Below are 20,231 nucleotides of genomic sequence, written 5' to 3'. Positions count from 1 at the left end.
AATTCAAAAGCACTTGGGATACTTGACAGTTGGCAACATTGACGGTGCCAGACTTACATTCAAAACCCGTCAGATAAAGGAAGACATTTCTCGTTCCTTCAGCTGAACAAAACTCTCGCTGGCTTTAGCATTCAGTACAATTGTCCTGAATCTACTTTCTCGCTCATGCCATTAAGCCCCACGTTGTCTGACAGCATCAACAAAAAAATAGCCTTCAATGATATTGCTCAAAGTAGCAAACTCAACATATTCTTATGCTTTTTAAAGGAAACCCATCTAATACATGTAGCATACAAAACTCTGGCTGTTTGGAAGAGAGCTGGGAAATGAGTCCTGACAACGTGGGTGGAAAAGAGATGGCCGACCCATTGGTCCATTTACATTTATGTTTAAAGTCTGGGCTCTGTCCTGATGAAGAGTAATGTGCAAAACGCTATGAGCCTATGGTCTGGGCTGCTGGAAGTGACACGCTCTGTAATCAACCACCACAGACAGAATTTCCTGCTGCGAAGCAGACAACTGCCAAAAATTATATGTTGCAACTTTCACGATCCATAGACCCAGTACTTGAGTTGATGAGGAGGGATGCCACCCCCCCAAACCCCTCCATTCCCAAAACCAAATTTAAACATTTAAACATTTAAAGTTCAGTTTTCCTCATTTAAGGAAGAACTTTCACCTCTGTCAAGTAAGAGGGAAGTGCTGTACATTATGTTCAGTAGGTGGTGAGGAAGGGGGATGGATGCAATATGATGATGTGGCAGAAAGTGGAGAGGGGAGAAAGAGCTTCAGATAAGTCATGCAATGCAATATTGAGCTACAGTATCCAATACAAGTGCAGATTGCATCCTCACCTATCTTTGTACAAAATAGACCAAAAGAATACATTGAAGTGACATCTGCTCGATTTTGTTAAACTTATCAGAAATATACACTTTATTTGCACTTTATAGTTTTTGGTGATATGATGCATAGCAAGTAGGGGTGTTGAAATTAATTGTATAATCAATGCATCACAGTGCTTCGTGGAGAGTTATCCTGCATCAGAAAGGGGCAGACGACTAACTCTGCCCACAGCATAGTGCCGTGTCGTTTAAAGGAATACTATCAGTATACATGACACAGTCCCCACACACTGCTCCCCGGGCGCCTGTCATGGCTGCCCACTGCTCACTCAGGGTGATGGGATAAATGCAGAGGACAAATTTCACTGTGTGCACCGTGTGCTGTGCTATGAAAAGGAAGAATCATTCTTGTGTGTGTGTGTGTGTGTGTGTGTTGTTCACGTATTGTTGAACCAGGAGGTAAATTCTGCCAGTTGGTTTTTAGATGGTCCCTGTTTTTTTGCTTTTTCACACATTAATTTTTCTTTTGTGACAGCTGCAGTGTGGATGAAATATTCGCAGAAGCTGAGCCTGTGCAGTTATTTTGTTCCCTTCATGTTTCCATGATCAAAGGCTAAATTTGTTCCTCAAAGTCTAGTGCATGGCTAATTGAACTGGTATTTAATTATAATGATCCTCAGGCAGAGCAGAAAACTGAGAGGGGGGGGCAGAAAAGATCCTATTCGCTAACGAACCTCAAGAAGGATGTTTCTTTTTGAACCACCTCCAAAGCATTGTCTCCCACACGTCATATCTCTGAAGAGGGTGACTGTGGTAAATCAGACTGATTTACCAGTATTACTCTACCCATCAGACATATCTACCCATAAAGCAAAGTCAGTCTGATTCAAACCTTTTGATAATTTGATCATGCTTTAGGGGAGTGTGGTACAAATGCTGTACCAAGAGCTGCACAAAGGGCTTTATGGATATCACTACACATGTCCCAGGACTGCAGAGCAGGAAGCTTCATTCCTGGCAAGCTGCATGGGAACAGAAGAGGCTGAAATACTTGAAATGCTGAAATCTTGTGGAATAGTACAGGGAGGTTGGGATGAAGAACAACAATTTACCCAGTAGAGGTTGGCTGCCGCTATTTTGTGGGTACATCAGCTGTCCACATCCTGAGAGATTTGGTTGTGTGTGGGTAAAGCCTCCAGAAAGCATTTAAAGACCTGGTCAGGGAAGCAGAGAGGAGTAGTTTCTGTCTGTCTGAAGAGGAGAAATGCACACTGGGGCACCACCTACATTTACATTTACGGCATTTATGAGCGATCAGTAGATACAGGGACAGTACCCCCCCCTGTAGCAATTTAGGTTTAAGTGTCTTGCTCAGGGACACAATGGTAGTAAGTGGGGTTTGAACCTGGGTCTTCTGGTTCATAGGCGAGTGTGTTACCCATTAGGCTACTACCACCCTAAAGGCAGGATGCAGGGTGCAACTGGAAGACGTCTTGGTCACTGCCCCAGGAGACATTTCTGGTTCAAAAGGGCAAAGCATCAAGCCCTTATTATAACTCGCACTGCACCTCGCACACTCCGACCCTCCAGTACTGCTCGCCTGGTCCATCCATCTCTGAAGCTACGAGGAAGACCCTCATCTAGACTCTTCTCTGTCTTAGCCCCTCGTTGGTGGAATAAATTTCCCCTGGAGGTCAGAACAGCTCAGTCACTGATCATTTTCAAACGACAGCTCAATACCTTCTGTGTAAGAGAATACTTGCAAGCTAACTTGTAACTTTCTGACTTATGCAAGAAAAACTACAACAGAGTGAATAAAATGATTGTTTTCATGGTTTGAGTCCTAGTGAACCTTATCAGGGCTCTTAGTTTGTAAACTCAATATTCTATAGAAATCGAACGAGAATTGCTGGTGTCTTCCTCTTGTAAGTCGCTTTGGATAAAAGCGTCTGCTAAATAAAGTAAAGTAAAGTAAAGTAAAGTAGTGAACCAGAACTGCTTATTTCATTGATGGTAACATGAAAGCATGTTGTAAGCTCTTGGGTGTCTGCAAAATGCCATAAATGTAAATGTTAAAGAACAGATTCCAACCTGTGATCATTCAACCCACAACAATCTCACCTCAAATAAAAGACACACAGCATTTAAATGCGGCAATCTGATTCTCCCTGGCACTCAACCGTTTGTATTAGAAGAAAGTCAACGAAGCGTCTAATACACAATTATGCCCATCAAAAAGACATAGAGAAAACAGAGACCAGACAAAGCTAACCATATCACTGCAAATACATAGATAGCACATCATATACATGGCACAAACAAATAGCATTTGTTTATGACTATTTCTGACCCCTTTGTTATGTCGGTAGTGGAAGTGATGCTGGTTTTATGCACTACAGGTCTCCTCCATTCAACCAATCTTACCACAATGCAAACAGGAACTGGACTAGACATGGAAGCTGGACTAGACATGGATGACTGAACAGAAAGGGACATCTGCTGTTGCAGCAGGTAGCACAACTCATGCAAAATGGCATGTTAGAATCTGCATGTTCACCATGTTTGGTGGTGCAGGGGTTTGAGGGAGCTGACAGTGACTGACAGGTGCAGGTCATGATGATGAAGTTCAGAATGCTGGAGAAAGGGGCCGTCAGGCTGAGGACATGACCAAAGAGAACAACAGCAGTGCACCTCCCCAAAGCATTCTATCCTGCCGTGGAAACTGCCATGCCTCTGACCATAGATCCCTACAGAGGATTTTGTGGACAGCCTGCAGGACATTTACACTTCCTGCTGTATTCGTGAGGCAACCAGCATTGCAACGTTTCTCCTGAGTGCTATATTTTACAACGTTACACAACACACCATACTCCCATGTCCAAAAGAGTCCAATAGTCCAATCAATTACAGTCCTGTAAAATAATCCACTCCAGCCCCAAAAGGAATCCCCAAAGCTTTCTGCCATCCCGCTGGTGGAGGTGAACTGTAATTGATGGGTTGCTCCAGGGATTCAAGCGTCCAGCCCAGTCGCACCGCTGCTCCCTTTCCATTCACTCTCATACAAATCAGGACAAAGAGAAATAAGAAAGGAGAAAGAAAAAACAAAAAGGAGAAAGAAAAACCCTCCTGCAGGTATATAGCATTTATACATACATGTTACTCTTCCATGTACACTCAAACATGAACAAATGGAAAAACATACAAAGCTGACATATAACATTACAAAAAGCGGAACATAAAATATATTATGTACAACCTGCCGAATGATGACGCTGTGTTGAGTGCGGAATGGATTTTTGGTCCACATGTGTGACCTGGACCAAAACCCATTCTGCCTCTCAAAATAGTGTCATCATCTCTATCATGTCAGCAGGGGGCTGTGGCTGTCCACTCGGAACCTCCGGCTCCATTCGGAATCCAGAAAGTTATTCATCGCCCGCTTCCGTGTCCTTAGTGTAAAGTAAAGTGAAGTGATTTTCACACGGTGCACAGAGTGAAATCTGTCCTCTGCATTCAACCATCACCCTTAGTGAGCAGTGGGCAGACATGACAGGCGCCCGTGGAGCAGTGTGTGGGGACGGTGCTCCTCTAGGGAAGGGTCCTGTCAAGTGTTCACAGGATGGCTGAGAATGCGGAACTAGGTTATTCTCAGGATTTAGTCAGTGCCGGACTGGGACTTGGCACTCAGTCATTGTTGTGTCAACCTCAGATGTCAACTCACAGCCACGATATGCTCATAACTTACAGCCACACCACCTACAGAACACCCGATCTGGTTTGATCTTGGAAGCTTAGCAGGGTTGGGCCTGGTTAGTATTTGGATGGGAGACTGCCTGGGAATAACAGGAGCTGTAAGTTCTTTTTGAGCTGTGGTTGGTGAAAGACCATATTTCACTGTGCTGTGTCACATGTGACAACTAATCACTTTCACTCACCTCACCTCACCTCACCTCAACGCTTCTTACAATGTAAGGAAACGTTTATCCTTACCATCCATTATCTTTTCTCTGGGTCCTTGAATACTGGTAGGTAAAAAAAAGACCCTATCGTAACAGTTTTATTACTATGTACAAATTGGTCATATGTTTCATCATCTGGTATGTGGATGTCAAAGCTTTTTGGTGAAACAGGCCCACACAGCATTTTACCCATCATGCTTGTCTTTCATCTCTCCCTCTCTTTCATTGTCGCCAGCACCCTGTGTTCCCTTTATATACATTTCTATTATTTTCTCTCTGTCCATCTGTCACTCTCATTACAACCAGAACCTGTGTGGAGCGCGATCTACAGACAGCCTCAGTGACAGAGTTTTATAGAGTTTTAACAGTGCAAGCTTAGTGTTTCTACATGTGGTTGTATGGTGGTGGTAGATTAGTGGGTAACACACACACCTATGAACCAGAAGACCCAGGTTCAAATCCCACTTACTACCATTGTGTCCCTGAGCAAGAAAATTAAGTTGCTCCAGGGTTACTACTGATAACTAACTGTAACTACTGATTGTGAGTCTGATAAATGCTGTAATGTAAAATGTGAGTGTAAATCTTTCATCTAAATGTCTGATTCTGTGGACTTTTCATCATCATACCAGGACTTGGTGTCAAACAACCAAACATGATGTCCCCATTGCAGGGTGGCCGTCCCAGCAGCACTCAGATGGATCCATAAATTTCTGATTTCTGTTGCCTTTAGCCCTTTCACCTGGCATGTCACCATTGTTTTAATCCATTTGACCAGCAGCTTAAAAACTAAACATGCAAATAAACTAACTAAAAAAGTAAACAATGCAATCGAGACAATTATAAGTCAGGCACATTTATCAAAAAGCATGAGGTGCACAACACTGTGTTTTTAAAAACAGGGAAAAGACGATGGAATTACTGCTTGGACTGGGAGAATGGATTTTTGCAGAACCAGGCATTGTGGAGAGGGAACCAACATTGAACCTGTCCAATGCACTGTGACCAATGGAACAGTAGGAGGTGGGGCCAGGTGCCATGGTGCTTTTAGGTACTTTTAGGCAGGTGTGAAAATATGCTATATCTCAGAATGCTTTCAAAAATGAGTGAAGGGAGTGAATGTGAAGTGATCGTAATTGTGAAGCACTGCAGCACTGTCCTCTGCTTTTAACCCATCACCTTGGTGAGAAGTGGGCATCTATGAAAGACGCATGGAGAGCAGTGTGTGGGGATGGTAACTTGATCAAGGGGACCTCAGTGGCACCTTGGCGGTTCAGGATTTGAATCAGCAACCCTCCGATTATGGGTCCGCTTCATTACACACTAGGCCACTACTGCCCCAGTTAATTTTCATCAATTAACAAAATTCAGTCAGTGAAAAGAAGAGAGCTCTATTTCAACTCAGAAGTTGGTGTGACCACCAAAGCATCAATTCTTCTAAGTGCACACAGTTTATGAAGGAACATTTAAGATTCCTCAAATCTCTTCATGTTATCCCAGGTAGACACTTATCAGGGATCCGGTGATGGAAGGCTCACAATCACTTTGAGGACACTTTGTTCTTATTTATGCTAAAGACAAGATGGATAAAAATCTGCCTGTATTTTTCATTCTGAGGACACCATCAATCCTGACCTGATTTCCAACTCCATTTGCAGAAATGCAGCCCTATTATTTCAAGGATCCCACACCAGGCTTCACTTTAGCCTGCAGACATGCATCTTTTATTATTCCCACAAGCGAAAAATTAGGCTCAGGTTGAAGATGTGCAGCATCACTCCACACAACCCTTCAGCTGATACCATCTGAAGCACACTGTCATGTCACGCCACTAAGTGAGGGAAGCAGTGACATTTCAAGAATAAATGTCTTTAATAAAAGAAAAAAAACAGTTCATGAAAGCCTTCCTGGCTTTCATACTCCTCAGATCCCTCCTAACGTGCCATAAGCTGGACTTGTGTTGGATTCCGTGGTTGGAGGGCAGTGCACAGAGAATGTAGAAGGGGTATGAGGTTTTGTTCTTTGCGAAATTATTCTGCTGAAGCTGGTTTTACAGCCTGTGTTGTAATTATTTTCCACTCCTGATTAGTTTTCATCCCTTTTCATCTTCTCCTTTTCTTCTGATTGGAATTCCCTCCTCACACAGTTCTGGCGGATACGGTGTTACCAGACAGAAATTAATATAGTTCATAATGCAGGTCACAAGGTGTGTGGTCCCACACAGTAGACTCAAAACAGTCCTTCTGAGCCTCCTCGCTCTCCTCTGACGATCTCTGCACTGTGCCGGTGACTGCTGTGTCGCTGTGCACTAAGGGCTCATACACAGGAAGAAGGTGCAGAAGGTTGTCACTAGATCTTCCCAGGAGAGGGAGAGGTGACAAACTGCTTCTTTTGTGTTGGTATACAGTGCGTTCAGTGTTTTGTTGTCTCTGGTGGGGGATGTCACATAGTGGGAGAAGGTGGGCAGTGCGGAGTCCAGTGACACATGATTAAAGTCACCCGATATTATAAAGAGGGCTTGTGAAAATTGTGTTTGCAGTATGCTGACTGGAGTGGAGAGAGTCACGGGCTGCCTCTGCGATGGCTGAATGGTCCCATGCTAATGGCTAACAAGTCAATGTCTCTGTTGCAGAATTGCTCTTTCACAGTGATTTGTCCATGTTAACACCATCCGTCATTCACAAAGTGCCAGCCCCGCTCCTTCTCTCTTACTGCTCTCCCTTGTCCCTGTCCGCCTGCAGTACATTTACATTTAAAGCATTTGGCAGACGCTCTTATCCAGAGCGACTTACAACTTTCTTTTAATGTTACCATCGATGAAGTGATCAGTTCTGGTTCACTAGGACCCCCAACTATGAATACAATCTTTGTAGATTCTATACAGAAGTCAGACAATAAGAAAGTTACAAGTTCATCTAAATCTTCTCTAAAGAGGAAGGTCTTGAGGAAGGTATACGAGGTGCAGTGTGAGGTGTAATAAGGGCTGTGAGGTAGGATGGTGCTACTACATGTTTGGCTTTGTAGACCAGCATCAGTATATTGAACCTGATGTGTGCAGCTACTGGGAGCCAGTGGAGGGAGCGTAGCAGAGGGGTGGTGTGGGAGAACTTGGGAAGGTTGAAGATCAGTCGTGCTGCTGCATTTTGTATGAGTTGTAGAGGTCGGATGGTGCATAGAGGTAGACCAGCTAGAAGGGAGTTGCAGTAGTCCAATCGTGTAGTTGGAATCCAGGAGTTGGAATCCAGGCAGCATAACGTTTGTGTCTAGAGTTCAGGTATTGCTGTCCAGGCCTTTGGTCAACAATCTGCTTTCGGCCTCGGCCAAATATTTAAAATTGAGATTTGTAAATTCAGAGCACGTGCTGCCACTTTTCTGGACCCCAGTTCCTATGTTGCTGTTCATAACTGAGTCGCTTGACCTTACCGTGTCAGAAGTATGGCTTTTTTTTTTTGGCTTTTCTGGACAGTAGATGGGACCACTGGGGGATGGGTAAACTACCATTTTTTTTAAATGCTCCATGTAGCATTGCATGGTCGGAACTGCTAGCACATGAATACACACACACATCAACTCTTGCATGAAAAGGCCATTTGTCCTATTTCATTGAGCCTTATTGCCATTTCTCTGCTGACGTGATCTGCCTATAGAACACCATGTTCTCACAATCTGGCATGACTAACAGTAACCTGATGATGTCTGTTCTCATGCCAACTCCCTCTCACAGTAACCTGACATACAGAAAATGTATTTATAATAGAAGCATGCCTTTGTGCACTGTGTCCCTCTCACATTCAATCCAGCAGTGTGGAAAAGTGCATTGTCAGATGAACCCAAGAGGGACTGTTAAAAGCTGATTTCCCAAAAAATTTGCAGTCCTACAAAAGGGTTTCAAGACCACACTGTCATGTCATGTCATGCCATTCAGTGAGGGAAGCAGTGACACTCGACATTCAGGAATAAATGTGTTTAATAAAGGAAAGCAAAAAGAACTCGGCACACACTGTAAAAGTGGTACTAATCTATGCATCACATAGCCCCCCCACAATGGCACAACACTGGAGTGCCCAGCAACAATCTCAGGAGGCGGAAAGGAAAGACACAACACTCCTGCGCCCCTCTGCTGAGGCGGACCAGTGGTATTCATAGGCCAAACAGCAAGGTGGAACTCCTGCCCCTCTCTCCTTCACCTTCCAGCTGCCAGACTGGAGCCCCTAGCCCATACTGTACCACCCCCCCCCCCCCCCCCCCCCCCACCCCCCAAAAAATGCAGTCAGGGGAAGACACACAGGATACACTAAGAAATTCCCTGGTAAAGTCCAGTTGGCAGATAGCCATATGTGCGGTGCTGGTCGTGTGATGTATTTTTCAGACACCCTTATCCAGAGCGACTTACAATCAGTAGTAACAGGGACAGTCTCCCCCTGAACCTGGGTCTTTTGGTTCATAGGTAAGTGTGTTATCCACTAGGCCCTTGTGATGCATCTGCAGGTATATGCCCATTACTTCATGCCTCTACCTAGTACAAAGAGTAAGTATTCTGAAATGCAAGCAAATATTTATGTTCGAGAACCTAATATAAGAAAGACAGACCTCAGTCATTTTAGATGTTGAAACAGGCTGTTGTTTGGGTGTAATTTAATGGCCTTGATGGCTCTGGCTCAGTTCAGCAGAGGACTGAGTACGCATACTTGTGGACCTACAGTGTTGAGGGTGATTCTGCTGGAAATGCAATTCCCAACTCTCACAACATGTGGTCTACCAGTGAAGAAATCCAAAACTCACACACACAATTAGATGTTGAGTGCTAAATCCGTCAGTTTAGTAAACAGTCTGGGTGTAGTGCAGGACGTGAGAGATGCCGTCCTCTGTAGACCTGTTGGGGCAGTAGGAAAACTGCAGAGGGAGATAATAAGCTTGATGAGTCTCTCAAATACATTCATGACCGCCAACGTTAGTACAATGGGCTGGTATTTTTTGAGCCACGAGTGCTTGACTTTTAAAGCCATGTAGGGACCGCGGACTGCTCCAGGGACTCATTGAAGATGTGCAGCAGACAATCAGAACTGTCGTTTGAACCTGTGCAGTGTTCCTGACAGGACATAGCAGTAGTCTCCAGCATTCCCCAAGGGACACGTAACGCACCCCCATGGGTGCTAAATGCCCCAGGCAACACTCACCAGCTGCCTCCCATCCTGGTGGCATGCCCACCTTCTTCCAGCATCCTGGCTGGTAGTAACCTAGTGGGTAACACACTCGCCTGTGAACCAGAAGAACTGGGTTCAAATCCCACTTACTACCATTGTGTCCTTGAGCAAGACACTTAACCCTAAGTTGCTCCAGGGGGACTGTCCCTGTAACTACTGATTGTAAGTCGCTCTGGATAAGGGAGTCTGATAAATGCTGTAAATGTAAATGGAATGGCTAGAGCCAAATGTGTCTCTTGGTCTGTCACCCTCTTTTATCTTCTGTCTATATCTATCTCTCCATCCCCTTTATGTCTCCCCGCAGGAGTAGAGGCATCTGATACTCGACTGTTTGGCTCAAGCTTTCCAGTCTCTGGCCCAGCCGTACCCAATTGTGACAGAGGCTCTGAGTTCCCGAACTTGCCTGATTTTCCTTCTCCACCAGAGGGGATCCCAACGGCGCCATGGCACGGTCCTCCACAGGGAACCAAAATTTACCCCTGCCTGCACCACCTCATGGACTGTTGCCTGGCGCCCCGGAAGTTGCACCATTAGGAGGAGGTGGCACCAGTTCACAGGCGGGTCATTATCACACACAGGTGTTTGTGTGGTGGTGATTATGACCTGTTAAAAGTGCATGTCCTCACGCTGCGGTCTTTTGTTTACTATTAAACACTTACCCTTTGTACCATGTTATCATTTACAGCATGTATCACTTACAGTAGTTACAAGGACAGTCCCCATGGAGCATATCAGGGTTTTCTCAGGACCACAATGGTCAGTGGGGTTTGAACTGTGACCTTCCGGTTATTAGGCGGATGTGTTACCCACTAGGATGCTACTACTGTCCACCTGTGCCTCCTCCTTTCAGCGCAGCATCACACTTCATGTTTGTCTTACATTGTTAAATGATGCAGCATTGATCCAGAGACACACCATATGACTCCTCATTCTTAACTGTGTTTTTTTTTTTTTAAATCTACCAAACAACATTACACTAAAACATGTTACTTCTGATGGATATTGTTCATACACATTATACCTTTAAACTTTGTGCATGGAAGAGTCAGGAGGAAGAACAGGTTTTCGCAACAGTATTTGTGCCATGTCATCCGCTTGAACAGCGTTTAAATCATTACACCCCAGTGCCCATATTTCTGTTCAGGCTCCAGTTACTGTGAACATTACATGCTCAGTTAGTGGTCACTCATATCCTCTCTCTCCAATGGAAAAAAAAACAGCATCCAGTCCATGATTTGCCCTGTGTGTGTGTGTGTGTGTGACTCTGTTAGAGGGAAATTAGACCACTTAGTAGTTTCACGGTTCACATGGCTTGACTGTCCTCCTAGGCTGAATTAGACAGAGTTTTTTTATATCTTTATTTAAAGAGTTAATGTGGATGACCTGAAATGAGACAGGCTGGCTCTGGAGGCAGAGGGAAGGGGGAGAAATGTTTCTATTAATATCAACTCCCAAATCCAGGCTTAGGGAAAACGTCCACAAATGTCCACAAAGGCCCCAAACCTTGCAAATGTGCCGGACCAACGCTGGAATCCACCATCTTGCCTAGAGCAGAGCATTAATAGTGGTTGATGGACCCACACCCCCACCTTCAGTCACCCATTCCAACTATGCATGACAATAAGGCGACTGCTCAGTGCCAGCAGTTTTTCTTCTGAAATCTGTGTGACAGTTTGTTAGCTCTGTGTGACTTTGCCGTGAGAAATTGATGGTGGAATAAACAGAAATTGGCCCAGTGGCCTGTGGTAAACACACGCATGAGGGTGCACTGGTTTGCGAATGAACCATTTAAATCATGCATGAATTTTACAACTCCTACTTTTTCATCAGTTTCTGGATTGCATACCATGACTAAGATGCTAAATGTAGCTTAATGAAAGTGCCAGTAATAACAACCAGAACCAGTCAACCAGAAGTCATCCCAGCTTGCCTTGTAGTAAAGAAAATACTTTTACTGTACCCCTACCAGGCTGTACCTCCAGGTTACTAGTTTACTAGTCCTCATCACACCAGGCTGACCAACCGCTGGCAAGGTGTAAGACCGAATGACGCCGGCCGTTTGATTCAAGACAGGTTTATTTTCAGTACAACAGTATACATAGTACACAGTGTCTTGAAAAGAAATATATATATAAATATTACACATTAGACATGAATTGAATAAAAATTGAAATTAAACTAAAACTTAAATACCTACAGATTATAAAAAACTATATAACTTTTTGTACACTAAACAAGGACAACAACATGTAAGATGCTCTAAGTGGCTGTGCTTTAGTGCAGTGGACTATGGAAATGGAAAAAACCTAAGCAAGTGAAGGAGAGGTCCCACCTGTGCTGCATGAAGTGGTCACTTTTCAATGCATATTTAATGCATGTTAAATAAATTAATATTAAATGAAATGCTGTAAGTGTAAAATGTTAATGTGTCTACCACACAAATCTGGTATTTTGTCTGGTATTTTGAAAGGATAAAACATAGAAACACATGCAAATAACAATATATTCAATGGATTGTATAAGGTTAAGTAAGGCACAATGCTTCATGTGTCTATGAAGAACACAAGCTTTGGCATATTTTGAGGAGTGTCTTTATAGTCTAGGTGAGAGTGGCTGGCAATCAGAAGATTTCTGTTTTGACACAGCAGAAATATACTATAGAGATATACTATCAATTATTTTAAAGTAATGGGTGTTTCAATAATGAGGCTCCTCCCATTTTGCAATTTAAATTATGTTTAAAATACATTAGAACTTTGACACATTATTCATGTAAATCCTGAGGACAGCCACATTTAGTGCTGCAAAATGAGTAAAGGTAGAGAGTAGGTCTGTCTGCAGCCTGGCATAGCCTGTGACAACAGATGTGTTTCAGCATGATTCAGGTTCATGCACTGCATCTTGTGATGTGATGGAGACGTGTGCAGCTATCTAATTGAGCTCTTTCACTAAACCTCGGCTTCAAAAGAGAAACAGGACACCAACAACAAACCGCAGCATAATTTATGATTCAGTACACTGTGCAGTACACCTCCCCATTCCTTGCTCGCTGTTTGCTTGTTTGATGTTGCTTGCAAGCGAATTAATGACGAATGAATGGTGAGGAGCAACCTGATCCCAAATAACTGAACACAATGAGCCTTGATTAAGATAAGCATCAGAAAAGCAGTTGTTCTCCTTTCCACTGTTGTTCCCCCTTTCTCTATATGTTTGTGTAAGTAAACTGACTGACACTTGAATACTCTATTATGATGCTAGGGACATCCCACAATGTATCCAGTAAAAAATGGAACTCATACATAGCCAATTTATTTAAAAAAATTAGTAAATATTAGAAAAGAAAATATTCCACACAAGAAACAAACCTCCTCCAGCAAATTCTTCATCATAACCACACAATTGATTCATTCAGCATAAATGATGTAATTAGCTTTCTTGTTTGTTTTTTATGTTTTGCAGTAGTGACCAACTTGACCAACTTGACTATTTTGTTCTCTTTCAAGTAGTGTTGTTTTCATCAACAAAAATGATGATGATGTATCTTCGTCACAAACTTTTTTTCACATAACAAGACAACACGAAATGCTGGTCATGAGATGATAACTATAATGAAATATATCATGTAATATTGTTGACGAATAAAAACAAGAGGAAAAATGTTTTACAAAATAAAAATTATACTAAAACGTGTCTTCATTTTCATTGACAAAATCAAGACTAGATATTCTTTCCTCTTGTTTAATCGCGTTATTATATTACACTTTCTGTTTCCTGTATCTCCCATCCGTTGACAGAGATTACATCATTTCTGCAATATGCAATAGCGGTATTATTCACACTGCATTCAGAAAGTATTCACAGCACATCCACTTTTTCCACATGTTGTTAAGTTACAGCCTAATTCCCAACCTCAATATTGAGCTCAGGTGCCTCCTGTTTCCCCTGATCGTCCTTGAGATGTTTCTACAGATAACTATCGGTTCACCTGTAGAAAAAACGGTTGAATAGACCTGATTTGGAAAAACAGTTCATGTCAGAGCACAGTCAAGCATGAAGTCAACGGAATTGTCTGTAGACCTCCAAGACATGATTGTCTCAAGGCACAAATGAGGGGAAGGTTACAGAAACATTTCCGCTGCCTTGAAGGTGCCATTGAACATAGTGGCCTCCAAGTAGAAGCAGTTCAAAACTACCAGGAATCTTCTTAGAGCTGGCCGGCCACCTAAACTGAGCGATCGGGGGATAAGGGCCTTAGTCAGGGAGGTGACCAAGAACCTGATGGTAACTCTGTTAGAGGTCCTTTGTGGACAGAGGAAAAGCATCTCTGCAGCAATCAACCTATCATGCCTGTATGGTAGAGGGGCCAAATGGTAGCCACTCCTTAGTAAAAGACACATGGGAGTCTACCTGGAGTTTGCCAAAAGGCACCTGACCACTCTCAGACCAAGAAAAACCTAATTCAGCATCATGCTCTGGGGATTTTTTTTCCAGCTGCAGGAACTGGGAGACTAGTCAGGATGGAGGGAAGGATGACTGCAGCAACGTACAGACGCATCCTGGATAAAAACATGCTCCAGAGCACTCTTGAACTCAGACTGGGACAACTACCCTAAGTACTGTGAAGGATAATTTTGTTACGAAATAGGAATTTCTCCTTTTCTCAAAAGTTCTTGTTTTTCTCTTGTATGAACTGTTTCCACTGTTGTGAAGGATGCTGTACAAGCGAGCTATCTGTTTCTTGTTTTCATCACGTTTGTAAGCTTCAAGACATTTAAGCAGCATCATAAATTGAATTATAAAAATCGAGCTGCGAGAACTGGACAGGGCACCCAGTTACATCATGTTTCCATGCTTTGTGTGCAAAGACAGATAGGACAGGAATGTAACTGCTCTGTTCTGTGTATAAGTAGTGTGTACTCATGCTGCAGGATAGAGACTTCTCTGCAGGCCTCCTGTGAACATCTCCACCTTCCTCTACTCACCACTGGAATTGGTGAGTTGAATCTGATTGAACATTGACACTTCCCATCCATCATGATGGAGCTTGAGAGGTGCTGCAAAGAGGAATGGATGAAACTGGCCAAGGATAGATGTACCAAACTTGTGGCATCATATTCAAAAAGATTTGAGGCTGTAATTGCTGCCAAAAATGCAAAGTATTGAGCAAACGCTGTGATGTCTTACATACATGCGATTTCTCCATTTTTTACTTTTAATAAATTTTCCAAAACCCCAAGTAAACTTTTTTTCACGTTGTCATTATGGTCACAACATAATAATAAGGTAACCTTGTTTTCATTTTGAAATTGGTTTAACTAAAAGAAAATGTTGTTTTTGTCTGTTCTACTAGGTACTTATATTACTAAATGGTTTAATTGCATTACTTAAAATATACAGTTTTCTTTGACAAAAAATAGACAAAAATGTCAGCAGTTCTCATTGACTATAATCAGACTAAAATATTCATGGAAAATATTCATGGTGACCAGGACGGTATTCATCAGATGGTCTCTGATGACCAAAGACCCCTCTCTCGTCTGATCCATTTCCCAATTCACAAGCCACGGTAAAAACTAGTAAACTAGAGGCACACACTGGTAGGGGTATAGTAAAAATCTTTGCTTTGTCTCATTGTGAGCTTCCACCGCCGCCGTGAATCCCTGTACGGCAACTTCCACTCTCCTGCATCCCTTCATGCCATCTCTTCCTCTCCTCCAGTCCCCTCATGCCAGCCCAAGCATTCATGTCCCTCTTCACCAATCCTCCTGCATCTCCCTCCACCTCAGCCATGTCTGCGAAAACGTCCCTCGGCTCTCCCCATGACATGGGGGTATAGAAGCAGCACGCAGTTGTCAGATGATCGATGAACAGTCAATTTCTTCTATATTGGACATCAGGTAGTAACTAAGCACATGCACTCTAGTCGGGTAGTAGGGGCAATGATGGCCTAGCAGGTAAGGAGGCGGACCCGTAATTGGAAGAAATGTAATTGATGTAATTGTGAATAAAAGCCTTTGAAACTTATAAAAGGCTTGTAATTATACTTCAATACACCACAGAAACAACTGACAGAAATATCCCAAAACACTGGAGCAGCAAATTTTGTGCAAACCAGTATCAAAACTTTTTGCCACGACTGTACAGACTCTCTTGCAGCAGGTTTATCTGACATGTTGTTCACTCTAATGGATGGTGTGTCAGAATCTCACCCCCTTCTGTCTGATCTGGAAATAAGGTTGTAAGTATTCCAAAAGGTTCTTTCTAACTTTAGGCAATCTGGAACTGATACGTTTCATGTGCATCTTTGAAGTCTGCTAGGGGTAAAGCATTTGAAAAAAAGGTGAAACTTCAGCAATCTAAGTGAACAGTTGTGCTTCGACTTCTGTGTCAGCATTGTCACAAGGGAGAGGTACATATGAAAGACAATCCGCCATCACATTCTGTTGACCTGGTGCAATTCTCATGCCCACTCTGATCATACTTTTTGTGTGGAGAATAGTGGTGAGGACTTGATGGTCCATTCGCAGAGTGAATCTGTGCATGTTAGGGTTTTCATTTGTGGAGTATTTGCATTGTCCAGATGGCAAGGTGCATGAAGCGAAAACCACAATACATACCATCTGAATGCACTTGAGTGATTATGTCATGCGATACATCCTTTTCTGTGATAGTACAGGATATCTGCATATTTATGTTTTCTCAGCAGACACTGTGAGTGCGAGAGGCTCCTCTAAAATACAGCATTAATTGTATATTATCTTAAGTAATATAATATTATTAGATATATTGATTTTCCTTTTTTCCTTCAATATAAACAGACTCATATTATTACCTGTACTGCAGAAAGCCTTTAGGGAGCGACATTTTTGGTTTCTTGTTTTGAACTGTATCCATGTGCGCTGCACCTGAAAGTGCACATTGCACCGTGACTGGCAGATTACCGACAGATTGAAGGCTTGGGTTAGAAAACAATACATGTAGAAACATACCTGTCTCAGTAGGCTATTCCTGATTCAACAATGGGAGAACTCCCACTCTCTCAGCAGAATTTAGGCGGTCCCGCTAATTGCAATCTCATACACAAAAATGCAAAACATATATTAAAAAATTACCAAATTATTTAGAGGTAAAAGTAAAGTATTTAGGTCTGCAGCAAAGTCTGGATTTAAAGAATACTTGTGATTTTTAAGACTTTTTAAGAATCTGCGCATACACGCATAGTGGGCAAGTCTGGAACATAGATTGCAAAGGGGCCTTTTTTACCAAGTTTGATTTAATAACCACAAGGCCTTTTTCAAATAAAGATGGCGCTCAGCAAGAGACCCAGTGTTATCAATGGGAGGCTGTTTCCTCCTTTAACAATCATTTTTTTCTTTATAATTGCTTTTTAAATGTTTGCATTATTCTCTTTGGAGGACAAATTTAGCCTCCAGACATACTTCTTCTCCAACTCAAACTGACTTATTTGCCACAAATGTAGATTTCCTGGCATTTTCATCAAGTTTGTCTTTCTGTATTGTAGAAAATCCCACATTTGAAAGCATTTAGATCATTCTAACATTCAGTTAGTCAATTACATGGTGTATTTTGACCATCAGAGATGGTTAGTAATATGACAAATTATGTCTATTATATTAGGACACGTAGATAAAAGGGATTTCTTAAATAGGATTTTGTGAGTGCATGAATGAAAAATAATTATTAGAATTTATGTAATACGTTGTGGAATATTACTAATTGGCACTTAATTCTGCTTACTACATGGCATCAAAGATTTGCTAATGACCCATTTGAAAAACCATGTGCTATTCTTAATCTAGGACTATTTGCCTAAAAAATGTGTTTTTATACTGCCTCTTTTTTTCATCCATGCCATCAATAGTCCCTAAATCATCATCTTGCTAAAACACAAGCATCGGCCTAAACTGGCCTGGTGTTCTTTTTGAAAGAGGTAAATAAATCATGGTTATTATTACACTATTAGGTTCAAGGCTCTTATGTTTTTTTATGCTAACTAGCCAAACTCACTTGTCTTTCCCTAGATTCCCTGTCGTGTCCACAATAATTTCCGCTTGTCATGAACAGGGTTACGTTCACCTCAAAGATTATTGCTTCACAATTAAAGCAAAACCAGGAGGATTCATCCAGATGATGAAAAAAGTGAACATTAAAAACGCAAGTTTATTGGAAACTGCTACAACTGAAGCAGTGTAAATTTACTGTGCGATTATATATCCGTTGTAGGTAAGGTAAGCCTTCAACAGCAGCCGTCTACAGCGCATTGTTGTCTGTAGCCACCATACTGACCCCAGCATAATTCCATCCAAACATTCAATGACACGACGGTAATAAATTATGGCTGCTGAGGCCAATGTCCCAGACCACAAAAGATCCACTTCCATTATTAAAAAGTATTTGAAAAAAGAACCGATGGCTTGTAAAATGCTGAGATCCACTTGTCTAATGATGTCTTTATTGAACTTTTTAAATGATTGAATGTCACAGAGAGTCAATAAAAGCAATCGGACTCTAGCTCAGGCCGGGTTTCACTGCTCTTTACTGCTTTCATGTACCTGCCACTAACACTGAAGTGGTTCTCTGTTCTGCTCTTCGGCAGTTTTCTGCAGCTCACATGTGGTGGTAGAAATATTTCCCAGCAATCAGTAATGTCTTTCATTGTTATCCAGTCATTTTCACCATGGGGGAGAACTGACTTTAAATGTCTATGATAGCCCTTGTGTGTACATGCTTTTTTCAACATGCATATTTGTATTTTCTGTTTTGGTTTCTGTATTTTATTTATTGCTTTAAATTATACTAATTATGATATTTTTGCTGGCTGAGCTGTTTCAGTAGCTAGCGAGTTGCTACAGTCTCACAACATTACAGCAGATGGAGAGATGCTTTACTAAATATGAGGAAACAGAGGTGAAGTGCCTGGGCAACCATCAAATCACAAGTGCTTTTTTTCTTTGTTTCCTTTTTTTATTTTGACCAAGTCATAAGAAAAACATTTTAACAGTTTTCAACAGTACAAACCACATCATCAATTTCGCAGATGACACAACAGTCATGGGGCTCGACACCAACAACGATGAGTCTGCTTACAGAGAGGAGATAAAACATCTGGTGGATTGGTGCTGGAGCACCAAAGTGACTCTCAGTGTCACCAAGACCAAAGAGATGGTTGTCAACTTCAGGAAGAAACCGACTGTCCCCACCCCACTGCACATCAATGGATCTGCTGTTGAGATCGTCAGCAGCGTGAAGTTCCTTGGTGTGCACATGACAGACGACTTCTCCTGGGACCTCAACACCATCTCCACCAACAAGAAAGCACAGCAACATCTGCATTTCCTAAGAAAGTTGAAGAAGGCCAACCTCCCTCCTCCCATCCTCACATCATTCTACCAGGGGACCATTGAGAGTGTTCTCTGCTGCAACATCACCGTCTGGTACGGGAACTGCACAGTCGCTGAGCAGAAGGCCCTGCAGCGGATAGTGAAGACAGCAGAGCGCATCATCGGGGTTCCACTTCCACCCATCTCCCAACTCTACGAGAAACACGAGAATTCGTAGTTTTAATGCATCATTATCCACAAATAAATTTCAGATATATACAATACACTTCTGAGGAACAAAGTGAGTAAAGCATAGAGTATTTCCTGTTACCACTTTTTGACTATTCATGAAACGTCACACATACGCTTAGTAAGGAGCACACCCTTATCATTCATGTGAAGTTTGGACATGATTGCAAGTTGCATGTGGGAATGACATCAACTTCCTGTTAAATGGCCATGATGCCATGGGCAAACAGGCATCAGAAAAAAAACTAAAAGATACCTCAACAAGCTTTGCAGATATTTTAGAAAAGTTGACATGTTATCAGACATTTCAGGCCTCAACAAACGCAAGAGAAGACCTTCAGTAATCAAACCTGTCTCATTTGACGTCTTTTTAAGACCAAAAGTTACAGATTATGCTATTCATCACTAGCCTGGTTAATTAGGCTCTCATCTTCCCCAATGAACTCTGAACTCAGTGTTTTATACAAATCTGTATGATTCAAGGCAGTTGTTTGGAATGAACTGCATCCCCATTGCCCTCCCCTGTTCATCGTGAAGTTATTTTTAGCCTTAGCTCAGCTCTTCTGTTGTGTAAAACCGATTGTTCACAAGTGAAATGTGTGCTGCATTCTCATGCTTCCCTTACTAATCTGT

The 20,231-nt window shown here is 42.3% G+C and overlaps 1 pseudogene; it reads left to right on the top strand.

The window, feature by feature from the left end:
- The first annotated feature begins 4,584 nt into the window (after window positions 1-4,584).
- Window positions 4,585-4,703, top strand: LOC114795084 (uncharacterized; annotated as a pseudogene).
- Window positions 4,704-20,231: the final 15,528 nt, after the last annotated feature.

The sequence above is a fragment of the Denticeps clupeoides genome, chromosome 7, assembly GCF_900700375.1.
Source record: "Denticeps clupeoides chromosome 7, fDenClu1.1, whole genome shotgun sequence".
Lineage (NCBI taxonomy): Eukaryota > Metazoa > Chordata > Actinopteri > Clupeiformes > Denticipitidae > Denticeps > Denticeps clupeoides.
The sequence above is the reverse complement of the archived record's forward strand: the minus strand, read 5'-3'. Positions and strand labels throughout refer to the sequence as shown.